Below are 14,419 nucleotides of genomic sequence, written 5' to 3'. Positions count from 1 at the left end.
AAAATTTTCTACCATTGCACCGCATTATTTCCTTTCATACGGATGACATGGAATGCGCTATATCAACTTGCTGCACCAAAATCGTAAGCAAGTTCCGCCACATCAATGTGCCACACTCCTGGGCGACCCTTACAAGTCCGAAAGCCCCAAGTCACCCTCGAGCGCCCGGACCCCCAAAATGAATTGAGACGCCCGTGAGTGACTCAGAGTGCTCAGACTTATGTGTAAGTACCCTAGGATAGTTTTGATATGATCAATCAAATTAAGTTAAGTCTTATTGTGTTTGATCCTTGTGTCTAAGTGTGCCGGAGCTTAGGAACATAAGAAGTCGAGCAAAAGATACAGCTAGCAAGAAGGATGACACGAGAAGGGAGTCGATGGGTTTGGTGCATCTTAAGGATGAGGAGTTGCGGAAGAGTATATAGACGAATGAAAAGAATTAGTGCGGTGGTCCGACAGACGAGAAGCTGGGGAGGAAGGCTACTCGAGGAGAAGGTCGAAGTTGGATTCGAGTGATCTCAACTCTGGTTAGACGAAGCATCACACAAGTGAAGAATGATCAGCTAAGGAGCTAATCTGCCTCTTGGAAGGCGCCTACCATGGCTTGGAAGGTGCCTTAGATGAACAATGTCGAAGGGGCCTTTCAGGCTGTTAAAGGTGCCTTCCCTAGCCGTTAGCTGAAGATAAAGTTTTATCTTCGATGATAAAATTTAATCGATTGAAGGCGCCCTGAATCCTCTTGAAGGCTTTAAAGCGTCTTCCACCCTAGGATAAGATTTTTCAGGAGCTATAAAAGGCCCCTCTGTTGGTTGGTCCTAGGAAGATCGTACCGGTTCCACGGTACAAAAATTTTGTACAAGTGTCGAACCTTTCCTAAACAACCTATTGTGTTTTTTAGAAATTAAATTAGGAATCGCAAACGGAACTTAACATTATTGATTCCAAATTTAACTTATCTGTTCTTAATGGTTTAGATTAGGATTGCAAACGATGCTTAACATTATTGATCCAAATCCACCTATGTTATAAATTTAATTAAATATTAATTTCCAAAATTGGCTTCCAGGTTAAACATGGCGAGGCACTAGGCCTTCTTGGATATGGGAGCAACCACCACTTCCTAGACAAAGTCTTTTAAAGAAATTTAATATTTAATTTCCTTATATAACTCTTGGTTTAACCAAAAAGAACAATCGAATCACAAATTCGAAAAAAAAAAACACAAACTCAAATCACAAATTTGAAACTCTAGAATCATATGCCTTGTGTGTTTGGAATTCATACAAAGAAAAACTAGTATGATGCGGAAAATAATTACTAGTTATACCTTCCTTTGTGAGCAAATAACCTCTTGATCTTCTACCGTATTCCTCTTCTAATCTCGAGCGTTGTGTGGGCAACGATCTTCCAAGATGAGAACCACCAAGCTCCTTCTTCTCCAAGCTAGATTCGGCCACCACCAATTCTCCAAGAGAAGTAGAGGTCCGTCCACCACCACCAAGCTCCAAGGGATGCAAGAGCAAAGCATCCTTTCTCTCCTTCTTCTCCTAGCTAGAATCGGCCACCAACAAGTGCTCCAAGGGAAGGATAATCCAGCCACTAAAGAAGAAGAGAAAAGGAAGGAATAGGGCTGGCCACACACCAAAGAAAAGAGGAGGAACTATAGAATAGATGTTCTTAGGTGAAGGCACCTCTACCCTCTCTTTTATATTCCTTGGTCTTGGCAAATAAGGAAATTTAATTGTTATTAAAATTCCCTTATATTCCTTGCCTTTGGTTATTAAGGAAAAATTAATTAAATTTTCCTTTTAACCATGCTATTGTCGGCCACATCCCCATGCTCCAAATAAGGAAAGTTTTAAACACAAAATTAAAACTTCCTTATTTGTTTCCAGAAATTTTAAAAATTAAAATTTCTCTAATTTATCCCTTCATGGTTGGTTATAAAAGGAAATTTTATAAATTAAAATCTTTCTTTTAAACATGTGATTGATTTCCAAAAAGGAAAGTTATCTCTAAAATTAAAATCTCCTTTCAATCTACAAATAAGGAAAGATATCTAATTTTTCTCTTAATCTTTTGTAGAAGACTATAAAAGGAAATATTTAATTTTAAAACTCTCTTTTTAAATCATGAACATGGTTACAAAAAAAGAAATTTTTATCAAAATTAAAATCTTCCTCTCAATCTACAAATAAGGAAAGATATCAAATCTTTTCTTAATCTTTTGTAGAAGGAAAGATTTAAATTTTAAACTATCTTTTAAAACCATGGAATCCACATAAGAAAAATTTTAAAATAAAAATCCTTTTATTTTTCTTAGGGTCAGCCACCCCATGCTTGGGCTCCAAGCATTGGTCGGCCCCTACTTAGCTCAATCTTTGGGTCTTGGCCGGCCCTAGCTTGGGCTCCAAGGTAGCTTGGTCGGCCACCAAAGAGTGGTAAGAAGGTAGATATAGGTGGGTATAATTCTCTATATACAAGAGGCTACGATAGGGACCGAAAGGAAGAATTGGTTTTGGTCTCCCGATGAAATTAAGTTTCCCGTGTTCGCCCCGAACACCTAATTTAATTTCATCAATAACAATTCATACCACTAAAGAATTATTATTGAACTACCGCACCAATCCCAAATTATATTTTGGGCTCCTTCTTATTATGAGTGTGTTAATCTCTCTGTCTTTAAGATGTCGAATGTCCATTAATTAATTGAGTTACTGACAACTCATTTTAATTAATATCTTAGTCTAAGAGTAGTACCACTCAACCTTATCGTCATGTCGGACTAAGTCCACCTACAGGGTTTAACATGACAATCCTTATGAGCTCATTTTTGGGACATTATCAACCTAGATTTCTAGGACACAGTTTCCTTTTATAATCAACAACACACACTATAAGTAATATCATTTCCCAACTTATCGGACATTTTGATTTATCGAGCTAAATCTCACCCTTTGATAAGTCAAAGAAATAAATAATAAATATATGTGCTTGTTATTATATTAGGATTAAGAGCACACACTTATAATTTATAAAGAACTGATAACATAATCTTCTGTGTGTGACACCACACACCATGTTATCTACAATATAAATTAATTGAACAACTACACTTAACAAATAAATATAGACATTTGACCAATGTGATTCTATTATTTCAAAAATAGATGTTTACAAAAAGCTAGGCTTTTAGTATACACTCTAACACCCTCGAGTTAGGAAATATTAAATAACTTGAACAACAAGTCTTGTACTATTTCCTAGTCATTCTTTTGAGTTGTCAACTTCTGTAAGAGGCTTCTTCACATGCAACGAAAGAGAATTCTAGTGAAACACTTTTCAAGCCTGGGATTAACAATAACCTACGTTGTAACCAAGTAAATTTTAGGCTTCTTACTTCTTGCTTTTAGTTATTCATTTTTATGTTTTAATTAATTGTGCCTACTAATCTAAGTTGAAAGAACGAGAAAGGGTTAACTTCACTTGGCAAGCAATTTATCCTCTCTTGTTGACCCCGCTGTACCAATACTTGGTATTAGAGCCAGAATGCTTTAGAAAGGACTAACTTCCACTGAAGAAACCAGACAATGGTCGGTGCAAGTATTCATCCACTGAAGTTCGAGGGAGAATTCGCTCAATGGAAATGTCGGATGGAGATATTTTTTAAAATATATTTTGAAATTCTTTTAATTATAAAATATGATTTTGTAGTCCCAAGAACCAATAAGGAGATGAAAAAGAGTATTCATAGATAAAGAAAGAACAAGCTGATTTCATGGTGAATGACAAAGCAGAGCTTCATCTGTTGAACGTTCTTTCACCCTAGGAGGTAAATTGGATCATCAACTACGACTCTGCCAAAAAGCTCTGGGAGAAATTCCTGGAACTCCATGAAGGGACTTCAGAAAAGTTAGCAAGGCAGGATATCCTCTTAACCCGGCTAACGAACCTTCGAATGAACAATGGAGAGAAGGTAATACAACTCCAATCACTAATCAAAGAACTTATCACTCAGCTCAACAATCTCAGAGAATCAGTAATGAACCGAGATTCAATCCGGTACATGCTCAACGTCTTCCCAAGGACTCTAAAATGATCATTCTTAATAGATGCATACTACATCTCTAAGAACTTCATGGTAAGTACGTTAGAAAATTTATTTTCTACTTTTAAACTTTACGAAATTCAATGTGCAGATCCTAAAGAAATCAAAAAGTCGAACAACAATCATGCCTTGAAAGCCAAAAAGGAAGAACCAGACTCCGAAGCATCAATGAATGAAGACAAAGTTGTCCTAATGATAAGAAAATTTAATAAATTTATTAAATCTAATAAATTTAAGATGTAGGCTAAGAAACAATCTTGGAATAAAAGGAAGGATCGGTGTTACAACTACCAAGAAGAAGGGCACATCAAGGGTGATTGCCATAAACTGAAAAACAAGGGCAAAAGACCAACAAAATCGAAGCTCAAAGCCCTGAAGGTGCGTCATCACCAGAATCAGAAGTTGAAGAATACGCGGGACTAGCCCTATTGGCAGACCACCAAGGAGAAGATGAAAGCAGTTCAGAGATGAACATTGATAGGGGGAGGATCTTCAGAAGAAAGTTGCGATGAAGGGGGAGCATCACACCACGAGACCACGAGGTAAATGAGGTACGTACATTACTCCCTGAACAATCTTTTGAATTTATCAAGATGTTGTCTAAGAATATAGTAAAACTAGAAAAAGAAAATACTAAGATAAAAATAAACTTAATTAATTCATGCCCCATAATAATGTATGATAATCTAAGAATAGAAAATTAAAAAAGTACAAATAAAGAAACTAGAAAATGATTACGCATGTTTGAATTAAAATATTTTTCGAAAATTAAAATTTAGAAATTATGATAGAATCAACTGGTATATCAAGAATCATAAGGGTTAAATTAGAAAACTTCTTAAAAATTATGTTCAACCAAAATTCTTAATTAATTCAGTAGGTAAAAAATTTATATTGGATTCATAAATCATGTTTAGTATAATTTAAATTAATTTTATGCATGCCTTAAAAATTTAATACGTTTATCTTCCACATTATTTAAACAAATTATTTAGATGTCTACTATTCATATTTCGAGTTTGGAATTTTTATTATGTTGTCTGATGATTTAATTTACTAACATAAAATTATTTCAAAATTTTTAACTGTTATATTATTTGTTTTAATTTTTTTTTTAAAATTCATAATATTAAAATTTAAAATATTTCAGGGATCTATTTTTAGAAAATATTATTTTTTTTGATAAAATTTAATATTCTCTATCAAAAAGAAATGTTTTTAAAAAATTTTTACTGTTAATTATTTTCTAGGAATTTATTAACGAAGATAGTATTTTAAAAATTAAAATTATTTTTCAGATGTAGTTTTGAAAAATTTTATTTTTCTATGCTAAAACATGGAGTTATCAATGTTAATAATTTTTTTTTGACATTTTCTTGGGTATTATCTGAATTATTATAAATTATTTTCTAAAAAATAATTTTTAATATTAAAAATTTAAGAAAATAGAAATTTAGAAACATTAATTTTTTTAGCGTTAAACTATCTATTTTACATATCCTAGAAAATTAACAGAATTTTTAGAGTTAAAAATATATTTTTCAAATTTTATTTTTAAAAATTTAGTTGTTCTAATAAAATAAATCATTTCTAATCTTTTAAATAATATTTTTTCTATGAAAATTTTTCTCTAGATATAGTTTATTTTTTTTAACTTTGACCAAAAATTTCAAGACTTTTTAAACCCAGAAATTAATTTTTCAAATTATTTTTGTAAAATAATAATTAATTAATAAAAATACAATATTTATGAATATTATTTCTGAAAAATATTATTCAATTAGTAAATTAGTAATTAATGTAATAATTATTTTAAATTTGTTTAAAAGTTTATTGTGTTTTTGACTATTTATTTTATGTGATTAAAGAAGAAAAATAAGTAATTGTTAAGGGAAGTTAGGATATTTTTTAGATTTAGAATTTTTATCCTTACACTTGTTTTACAAACTTCATTAATTTATTGAATTACAATTGTTTATCTACTTTAATTATTTTATTATATTTTTAATCTTATCGAATCTAAATTGATGCATATCAAAAAGAAGAAATTATAATTATCTAGAATAGTTTTGATGTGATCTCAAATTAAATTAGGTTCTATTATATTTGTTTGTTTATGTCTAAATATGCAAAAACTTGAGAACACAAGAGTTTTGTATCATTTTCTTATCATTCTTATAAGCTGTCAACTAAGTTTCTCGACTTGTAACAAAAGAGAATTCTAATAAAGTATTTATTAAATCTTTGATTAATAATTATCTAAATTGTAACTAAATAAATTTTAACCTTCTTACTTTTTTTTTTTTAATTGACCATTTTTATATTTTAATTAATTGTACCAATTAATTTAAGTTAAAGAATAAGAAGAGGTTAATTTTATTTAATAGATAATTCGTTCCTATTCTTCATATATGATAGACTGATTAGCTTCGTGTGGACGAGTCACGTTGGGTAGAAAAGACAAGTTGTGTGATATGATTTTGCACGGCTACCATGCAACAAAACAATTTCAGAGTGGTGATAGGCACCAAGGGCCGGGTCCGATCGAATTCAGCCCAAACCCATAACCGGATTAGGTACTCACTGACTCAGCTCCAGAACCAGAACCCTGCCTGTATTAGCTAAAACCCCGAATCAGTTTGATGTTGCCAGATTTGATCCCTGATTTCTTTAAAAAAAAAAAAACTCTAGTATCCTAAATTATATCTTTATTATTAATAATTAAAAAAATAAGTAAAAAATGATCCCCCCCCCCCCCCCCCCAATTTATAATTGCTTATTTATATAGTGTAATTTAATATCGAATTGAATTGCGAGTTACATAGGGAGACATGCAGGTTATTAAAATCAAATTTAGTTCATTTTCTTCAATTTTTAAATTGGCACAGGGTGTGGTTACAAAAAGAGGAGAAACACTAAATTTGATAACGATTAAGAGCTCAAAGCCAACATGAGCACCAAGAGAGGGCATCATTGCACCGATCACAACAAGAGCAAAAACCTGTCGATGCAACAAAAAGAAACATTTGATTCCTTGATTATGCCACCGAAGTCTGCTACAACATCCACTGTCATTTCCAAGATTCAATTGTCTTATTTTGATCTCGAGACTCAAAGGCACTTCTGAAGAACATTGAAACAAAAGGAAACATTGCAATCAGATCGAGTACATGCAATCCATTGACTGTTGTTTCCTTGCAATGGAAATATGTCTCTCATACGAAAGTTGCCGTGTTAATGATTTATTTATTCAAAACAACGCAGTACCGTAATACATATCAACGATAAATCCACAGAACCAAATAAACAGAAATTTACATACGAAACTAAAAGCGAACTTATGTTTTCCCCTAGAGACAATCAAGGATAACAAAAGCCTCAGACATCCAAGGAAGAATTAAGCAGCATAAGCTCTCAAGCCTGGCAAGGCGAAAGCACTTAGGCGGCCACTGCGAATGTTTTGAGAAACAGGCCTTAGAATTTGTCATCATTGGAAGTAAAAAACATATTTTTTAAAACTATACAATATTGAAATAAAACAATTCAAACTTAGCAAGAGACAGAAATAAAAAATTGACGAAACTTAAGTATAGGAATCGATGATCCAATTAACAAATCAGATAATCAATATATCACAAAATCAAGACGAGCGCCAACGTACAAATACCAAATCAAAGATTTCATCGACTCATTAGACAAGCATAACACAATAACAAATCAAATCCTAACTTGATATTTCAAACCGAGAGAACGAGAAATTATATTGATCGTCTCAGACATCCAAGGAAGGAAATTTAAGCAGCATTAGCTCTCAAGCTAGGCGAAGCGAAAGCTCTCAGGCGGCTACTGCGAATGTTTTGAGAAACAAGCCTTAGAAGTGTCATCACCGAAAGAACGAAGAAGTATGATAATAAAAACAAAAAAAAAAAAAGCATCGAAAGAATCTCAAATAAAAGCAAGTCACTGAAGATCGGTAAAAACATAAATTCCGAAAATAATTCCCTCAGCCATCCAAGGAAGAATTGAGCAGCACAAGCTCTCAAGCCTGGCGTGGCGAAAGCTCTTAGGCGGCAACTGCGAATGTTTTGAGAAACAAGCCTTTAGATCACTCATCATAGGAAACTAAAAAAGGGGAAACAAAACAAACATTAAGATATTGACGACAAGCAAAACTCCCGTCGATGGTGCAGCTTATCCAGCAAGGTACTAACAATGAATCCAACACTACAAGAGAAGAAGGGCATCCAAAGAATGGCTTGCGAAGGTGTTTGTTGTGCCGGCGCACGAAGGAGGAAATTAGGGTTTCATGATTTGATGAAACGATGGAGGATATATCACGTATTTATAGAGAGAATTGGAAGTTTCTTGTACTTGCACGACCTTTTCCTTGGGCCGTTGAGACAAAGCCCACCCTAAACGCTAAGTACCAATTTGAGCCCAAATTATAATTTACTAGAAGATAAATCATGGATAGAGAATATTTCCACATTATCATTTTTTTAAAAAAATGAAGTATTCATTAATAAACATTATCCCTTGTATATACATAATAAATAATATACAACTAATAAATAAACAATTAAAAATTAATATAAACAGTTTAATAATAATAATAATCCTAATTTTATAGGAATTTTTTCATCAATTATCAGGATAAATCGGAAAGCGCATACAACAGCCAGCTCAGAAGTCCTGCATTCTTTGATTGCGCCTCCCATTTAGAGGAAAAAATTTTATAAATACGTCATACTTAGGATCGAACCATGGATATATGGATGATAATCTAAATATCCTACCGCGACATTATATTACCAACAAATAAGGATGGACAACAAAAGGCTGGCCTAGGAACGTGTTATGCGTAGACTAAAAATGTCATAATCAACTATTGATCATACTGAATTGCTTATGAACAAATATGTTTATCGATCAGAAATCCATGCTTATAATTACATCACCACAATAATTGCAAGTGCTAAACTCTGCAGATTGCTAATCAAACCTTCTTTGATGTCCATAAGAAACAAACCCTACATTAGTAATTATCGACTACGTTTTCAATCATCGTCTCTACTTCGGTCATGGTTCTTGCCGTCGCTCTTGTGCAAAGCCCTCCAAGAAGATGATGTGAATGGGGATGTAGCAGGCTATTATTTGAACCATCAGCAGTGGTTAGAGTAAGTATGAGACCAAATGGTGATTTGATGGTGGCAAAAGGCAAATGAATCTTACATGTAACCAACATTGCCATTAGGAAGCACTACTGACACCATTGTCATCCCTCCACCATGTGCTTTTGGATGAAGAAACATTCGTAGATTTAATCATTTAAGCTGGTAAAGGGAAAACGATTTAGTGATTGAGATAAGGAACCATTTTAGTCCTTTGTTCCGGTCAAATATTATGGATGATCAAACCATCAGTCAATGAATTCCTGATGCAATTTTTTCTTGAGACCACCAATGACTGGGATCAATGAAAGAGAATGAAATGTACTCCAAAAGAGAGTTAGAGTGGTCGTTTGATGGATCCTGAGGTTACTCCGATGTTCAAGTTAGAGTTTGTTTACGATGATATGTGAGAAGAAAGAGATGGAGAAGAATGGTAAAACCTAATCTAGGGTTTTGAGAAGTTGGGAATCATTTGTCATTACCTTTGTGAGTTCTTATATGGTTCTCCGGAAAGCATCTCCATGTCATCCAAAATATCATCATTGTGGAAGTCAGTGAGGGGATCAGATTCGATAGCCGTTAGTTGTCATCTACTCATCTAACACCATGTGTTCATGGGGGCATCTAGGAGACTTGATTTGCCAACCTCGTAACCACTCTCCATTTTCAGATGACACATCTAAGAATATTTGTAGTTACTGTCAGTGAACTTGTATAGGGCTTATGCCTGTCTTGAGGAGGAAAAAGATGGGATCAATGTGTACTGACCTTGAGAATAGACAAATTTAGGATTTGAGACTGAGATGCTGCTGGGATTCAATGTAGAGAGAGGGAGTCAGCGAATGAGGCTGAGATAGGGATGATGTCATTAATGACAGTGAGGACTAAGAGAGAGAGATCATTGTCGAGATTGAGTAGGAGTCTGTCACCAAGACTAAGAGAGTCGGTTGTTAAGATTGAGAGGGAGTATGTTGCCTAAACTGGAGTTTATTGCTGAGACTAAGGGAGTATATCACCGAGACTGAGAAGGAGTCTATTGTTGAGACTAATGGTAACTGACTTGACCTTGTTTTAGTTTTGCATATCTAGAATGGGTGTATTGGGCTTACCATACTCAACTTGAGTTCCTTCTATAATGAGTTTGATCCTTCATAAGTAGCATTTGTCGCATCTTGTCTTTCACTGATTGCTCCACATGACTTTCTATCGTACAAGACACGTAGGATTGTAGAGCTTCACCATATTACAAGTTTTCCCTTCAAGCCTAGTCGAAGGAGTCATAGTTTGACTGACTAGACTATAATGAGTTATCATTTGCCTTCTGTGGTTATCTTTTCATAATGTTGAGCCAAAGCAACTGCATTTTATTGGGTAGCTACCCGAATATTGGTCATTGGAAGAGCAAATCCTCGCATTCAATGGATATGATACGCAAGATTGCATATAACGTTGATGACTAACGTCTTATACTATGGCATTAATGAGTGAAGTGAGATATACATCTCATGTTATAGGAGCATTTGATCGTACTAAATGCAACGACATGTGATGATGTTACTACTGATGCAACACTGATCTAAAAGTGGGGTTGCATTGCCGCTTATCTAATTTTTGCATCCAACGACAACACTTGAACTGTCTTGGAGATTGATGCGCCGCTTCATAACCTATCACTATTACGCTTTGATGGCGCGAACTGGATCGTGACCCTTCAGCTGAGCGATCTAATGGTGGAGAAGAAATCTCGCTATTCAACAGTTAGGTAAATCGACACGACAACTCTATTGTGTCGTCACCAAGGTATATTAGGTTACTCAAAAAACAATGTCATGTTCATTCGTCTCCTTTTGCCTTCAGCATCTCTTTCTTTGTTTCATTCCCCATGTTCGATAATACAGTAAGTTCATCATTCTTCCTCCTTTTGCTTATTGATCATTTATGCCTTCCATTCATCTTCTTCCTTGCACTCTCATGGCTATTGATGTCCCTTTAGATAAATGGTGTGAGTTCTAGTAGACCATGTATACCAAGGGTGCAGACCAACAACTCTGTTAGAGTCATTAGTTTGCACCCTTGGTATCCCTTTGGATCATAAGATTAGGATTCCGCTACTAGAATATCAACCACATGAGACACCTACAAGATATATTGCTTGTTTCTTTCCAGTTAGCTGGTGGCTTTAGGTTTTCCCTCCATCCCTTTCTTCAAGAATTGGTCAATTATTTCCAACTTTTTTTGTCCCAACTAGTCCTCAATTCCTACCATGTAATCTATAGTGTCATTATCTTTTAGATGTATCAGATTCTTCTTAACCCTACCCTCTTTCATTATATTTTTTATCTCAGGCAGACATACCTTGAGTTTTTTTTTCATTTCTAGGCTAGTGTAGGTTCAAAAAGCATTGGGGGGGGGGGGGGGGGGGGGGGGTGAGTGAATAGTGCTCGCGACTTTTTCACATTTTTTGTAAAATCTCATAGAAAACACAGCTGAAATAAGAAAGAGAACAAAGAACAACAACGCTAAGTTTTTAACTTAGTTCGGAGCCTGTGGTGATTGCTATTCCAAGACTTGCACTTGAGAGTGTTTTCGTTGAGAAATCCACTAATTAATTTGAATAAGGACAATTATAAAATTATAATATTTTAAGAGAAGTAAATTAAAGTATATTGACAACTATAGATTTAAAGATTTGTGCTTTAGGTTGTCGAAACATCGTTATAGCGTCGTTGAGAGGTTTTCGGAATAGCATGCAAGAGTGAAAGTCGGTGGAATTGAGGTCCTCAAGGTGTTGGTCGAACCTTCCTTTTATAGCCTAGTTCAGATGCCTAGACGGGTCCCTGGGCGCCCCCATCAAGTTGATGTGGCTGCACCTTGATGGAACTCAATCCATTGAACTTTATCCATCTCTGAGCGCCCTGACCTGTCCGGCCGCTTGGAATGTGACATGTGTTAGCGAATCAGTGAGGTCCACCTTAACTGTACTCGAGTGCATGGCTTTGTCCTAGTCCGGGAGCCTGAACCCAGTCTGAGCGCCTGGATGTTCAGGCGACTGGACCCAATCCGAGCGCCTGGACTACCTTTTTCCAGCCTTTGATTTTTTATAACACAAGATTAGCACAACAAGCAATAATATGGAAATAAGAGTAATAAAATATTTGACAGTCTCAGGACTGTTCAATTCTGACTTTCAAATTTTAACGAAATCCTAAGTCGAACCGATGTCTACTGTTCCCTCGACAGGGAATGCGTTCTCACTTACTCCTCTCAGGAGAGTTTTCCTTTTGCCAGACCGGTCATCCAAACCGTTTAGACTTTTGCACAACATTCGAGACTTCAAGACTTTCTTCTAGACGTCCGATCCTTGACTCATATAGTCTTTCGCCTAATGTTCGTGACTCCTAGGACTTTCACCTAGTGTCCTTGACCTTAGGATTTTTGTTTGACGTCCTCGACCTGCCAAGACTTTGCCCAATTCCATGGACCAGGACTTGCTTGCCTAGTCGCAACTAGGACTTTCCACCTGCTTAGTGTCCACTAGGACTTCTTTGCTTGACTTCAACTAGGACTTTCTGTAAGTACCTCGTGGTAGTTTTGATATAATCAACCAAGTCAAGTTAGGTCCTTTATGGTTTGATCCTTGTATCTAAGTGTGCAGGAACTTAGAAGCATAAATAATCGAGCGAAAGACAGCTAACGAGAAGGATAACACGGGAGAGAGTCAATGGGCTCGGTGCATCCAAGGGATGAGGTGTTGTTGAAGAGTACACTAGCAAATGAGAAGGAAACGTACTGTGTTTATGAGGGACAAGAAGCTGAAGTGAAAGATCGCTCGAGAAGGCCGAAAAATGGGTTCAGGTGAGACCTATTCTGAATGGCAGAAATCACCCAAGCGAATGAAGCCGGAACGAGGAGAAACATGATAGTCAACAAGATGTTGACTGTTCGGGGCGCCTGGACCAAGTCTAGGCGTCAGGACGGTCCGGGCGCTTGGATCCCCTGGGTGCCCCGGGGGCGCCTCGTCCAGGGGGCCGCATCGACACAATCCGGGTGCCCGGACTTGGTCCAAATGCCCAGACCAGTAAACTTATTTTCAATGAGCTGTTGTAGTCGTGGATAAAGTTTTATGCACACCTAAGCGCCCTGACCCATTCCAAGCACCCGGAACTAACTGACCAGCAGACTATAAATAGAGCCTTGATCTTCTCTTTTCACAACAACACTTGTAAAGGAATTCTCTTTCTGCTCTACTACTTTATTTGTAAGCTGTCAACATTGTAAAAGACTACTCTGCCCAAAGGAAATTTTAGTGAGCTTCATTTACTTTGGATTAACAATCCTCTTATTACAAACCAAGAAAAAAAGATTTGCCTCTTCCTTTATTGTTAATTAGTCTATTATTAAATAAGTGTATCTTAATTTGGGTTGAAAAGTGGAGAAAGGTTCATTTTTAATTTTAGGAAAGCCACCCCTTTTTGTCGGCCGCAAAGGACTAACAAGTGATATCAGAGCCCAACCGTTTCAAAAGGACTAACCGCCGACTAAAACATAGAAGATGATGGTCGGACCGTGCATCTACCCGCCTAAGTTCGAGGGGGAGTTCACGAACTAGAAAAAGAAGATGGAAGTATTCTTCAAAACTAACTTTGAATTATTATTAATAATGAAGTATAGTTTTATAACATCGAAGGATCAGCAAAGGAACAACAAAGAAGAACATTAATGGACGAAAAAGGAGCAAGCCGACTTCGTGGCAAATGGTAAGGCAGAATTCCATTTGCTGAGCATTTTACCGTCATAAGAAGTCAACCAGATCAGCGCATACAAGTCAGCAAAGTCTTTAAGAAAAATTCTTGGAACTACATGAAGGAACCTTGGAGGTAAAACTCGTGAGACGAGACCTGATTCGAAACCAGATCAACAACCTCCAGTTAGAAGAAGGTGAAATCGTCGCACACTGATAACTAGCATTTTGATGCATTATTCTTGCCCTTAATTTTCATGTTTTAATCTTTTCAAATGATTAATTGTTGATTCTTATCATGTTTATTGAGTTAGATTCATATTATGAGTTTTGTTATAATTCTTCATATTTTTATGAATTTCTATTTATAATTGTGCACTTTTATTTTCTAGGGATTGA

General features: G+C 35.6%; 1 long non-coding RNA gene and 3 other non-coding genes across 4 annotated transcripts; all 4 read right to left on the bottom strand.

Annotated features, from left to right (window-relative positions):
- Window positions 1-7,019: 7,019 nt before the first annotated feature.
- LOC121969570 lies at window positions 7,020-8,415 on the bottom strand. Its single transcript, XR_006108582.1, has 2 exons — window positions 8,256-8,415; window positions 7,020-8,182 (listed from the first exon to the last, which is right to left on the bottom strand). It is a non-coding gene; the product is annotated as an uncharacterized LOC121969570 (long non-coding RNA).
- Window positions 7,483-7,604, bottom strand: LOC121974122. Its single transcript, XR_006109968.1, has one exon. It is a non-coding gene; the product is annotated as a small nucleolar RNA SNORD14 (small nucleolar RNA).
- LOC121974123 lies at window positions 7,877-8,000 on the bottom strand. Its single transcript, XR_006109969.1, has one exon. It is a non-coding gene; the product is annotated as a small nucleolar RNA SNORD14 (small nucleolar RNA).
- LOC121974120 lies at window positions 8,108-8,229 on the bottom strand. The gene has a single exon (XR_006109966.1). It is a non-coding gene; the product is annotated as a small nucleolar RNA SNORD14 (small nucleolar RNA).
- Window positions 8,416-14,419: the final 6,004 nt, after the last annotated feature.

Source organism: Zingiber officinale, chromosome 4A, assembly GCF_018446385.1.
Source record: "Zingiber officinale cultivar Zhangliang chromosome 4A, Zo_v1.1, whole genome shotgun sequence".
Lineage (NCBI taxonomy): Eukaryota > Viridiplantae > Streptophyta > Magnoliopsida > Zingiberales > Zingiberaceae > Zingiber > Zingiber officinale.
The sequence above is the reverse complement of the archived record's forward strand: the minus strand, read 5'-3'. Positions and strand labels throughout refer to the sequence as shown.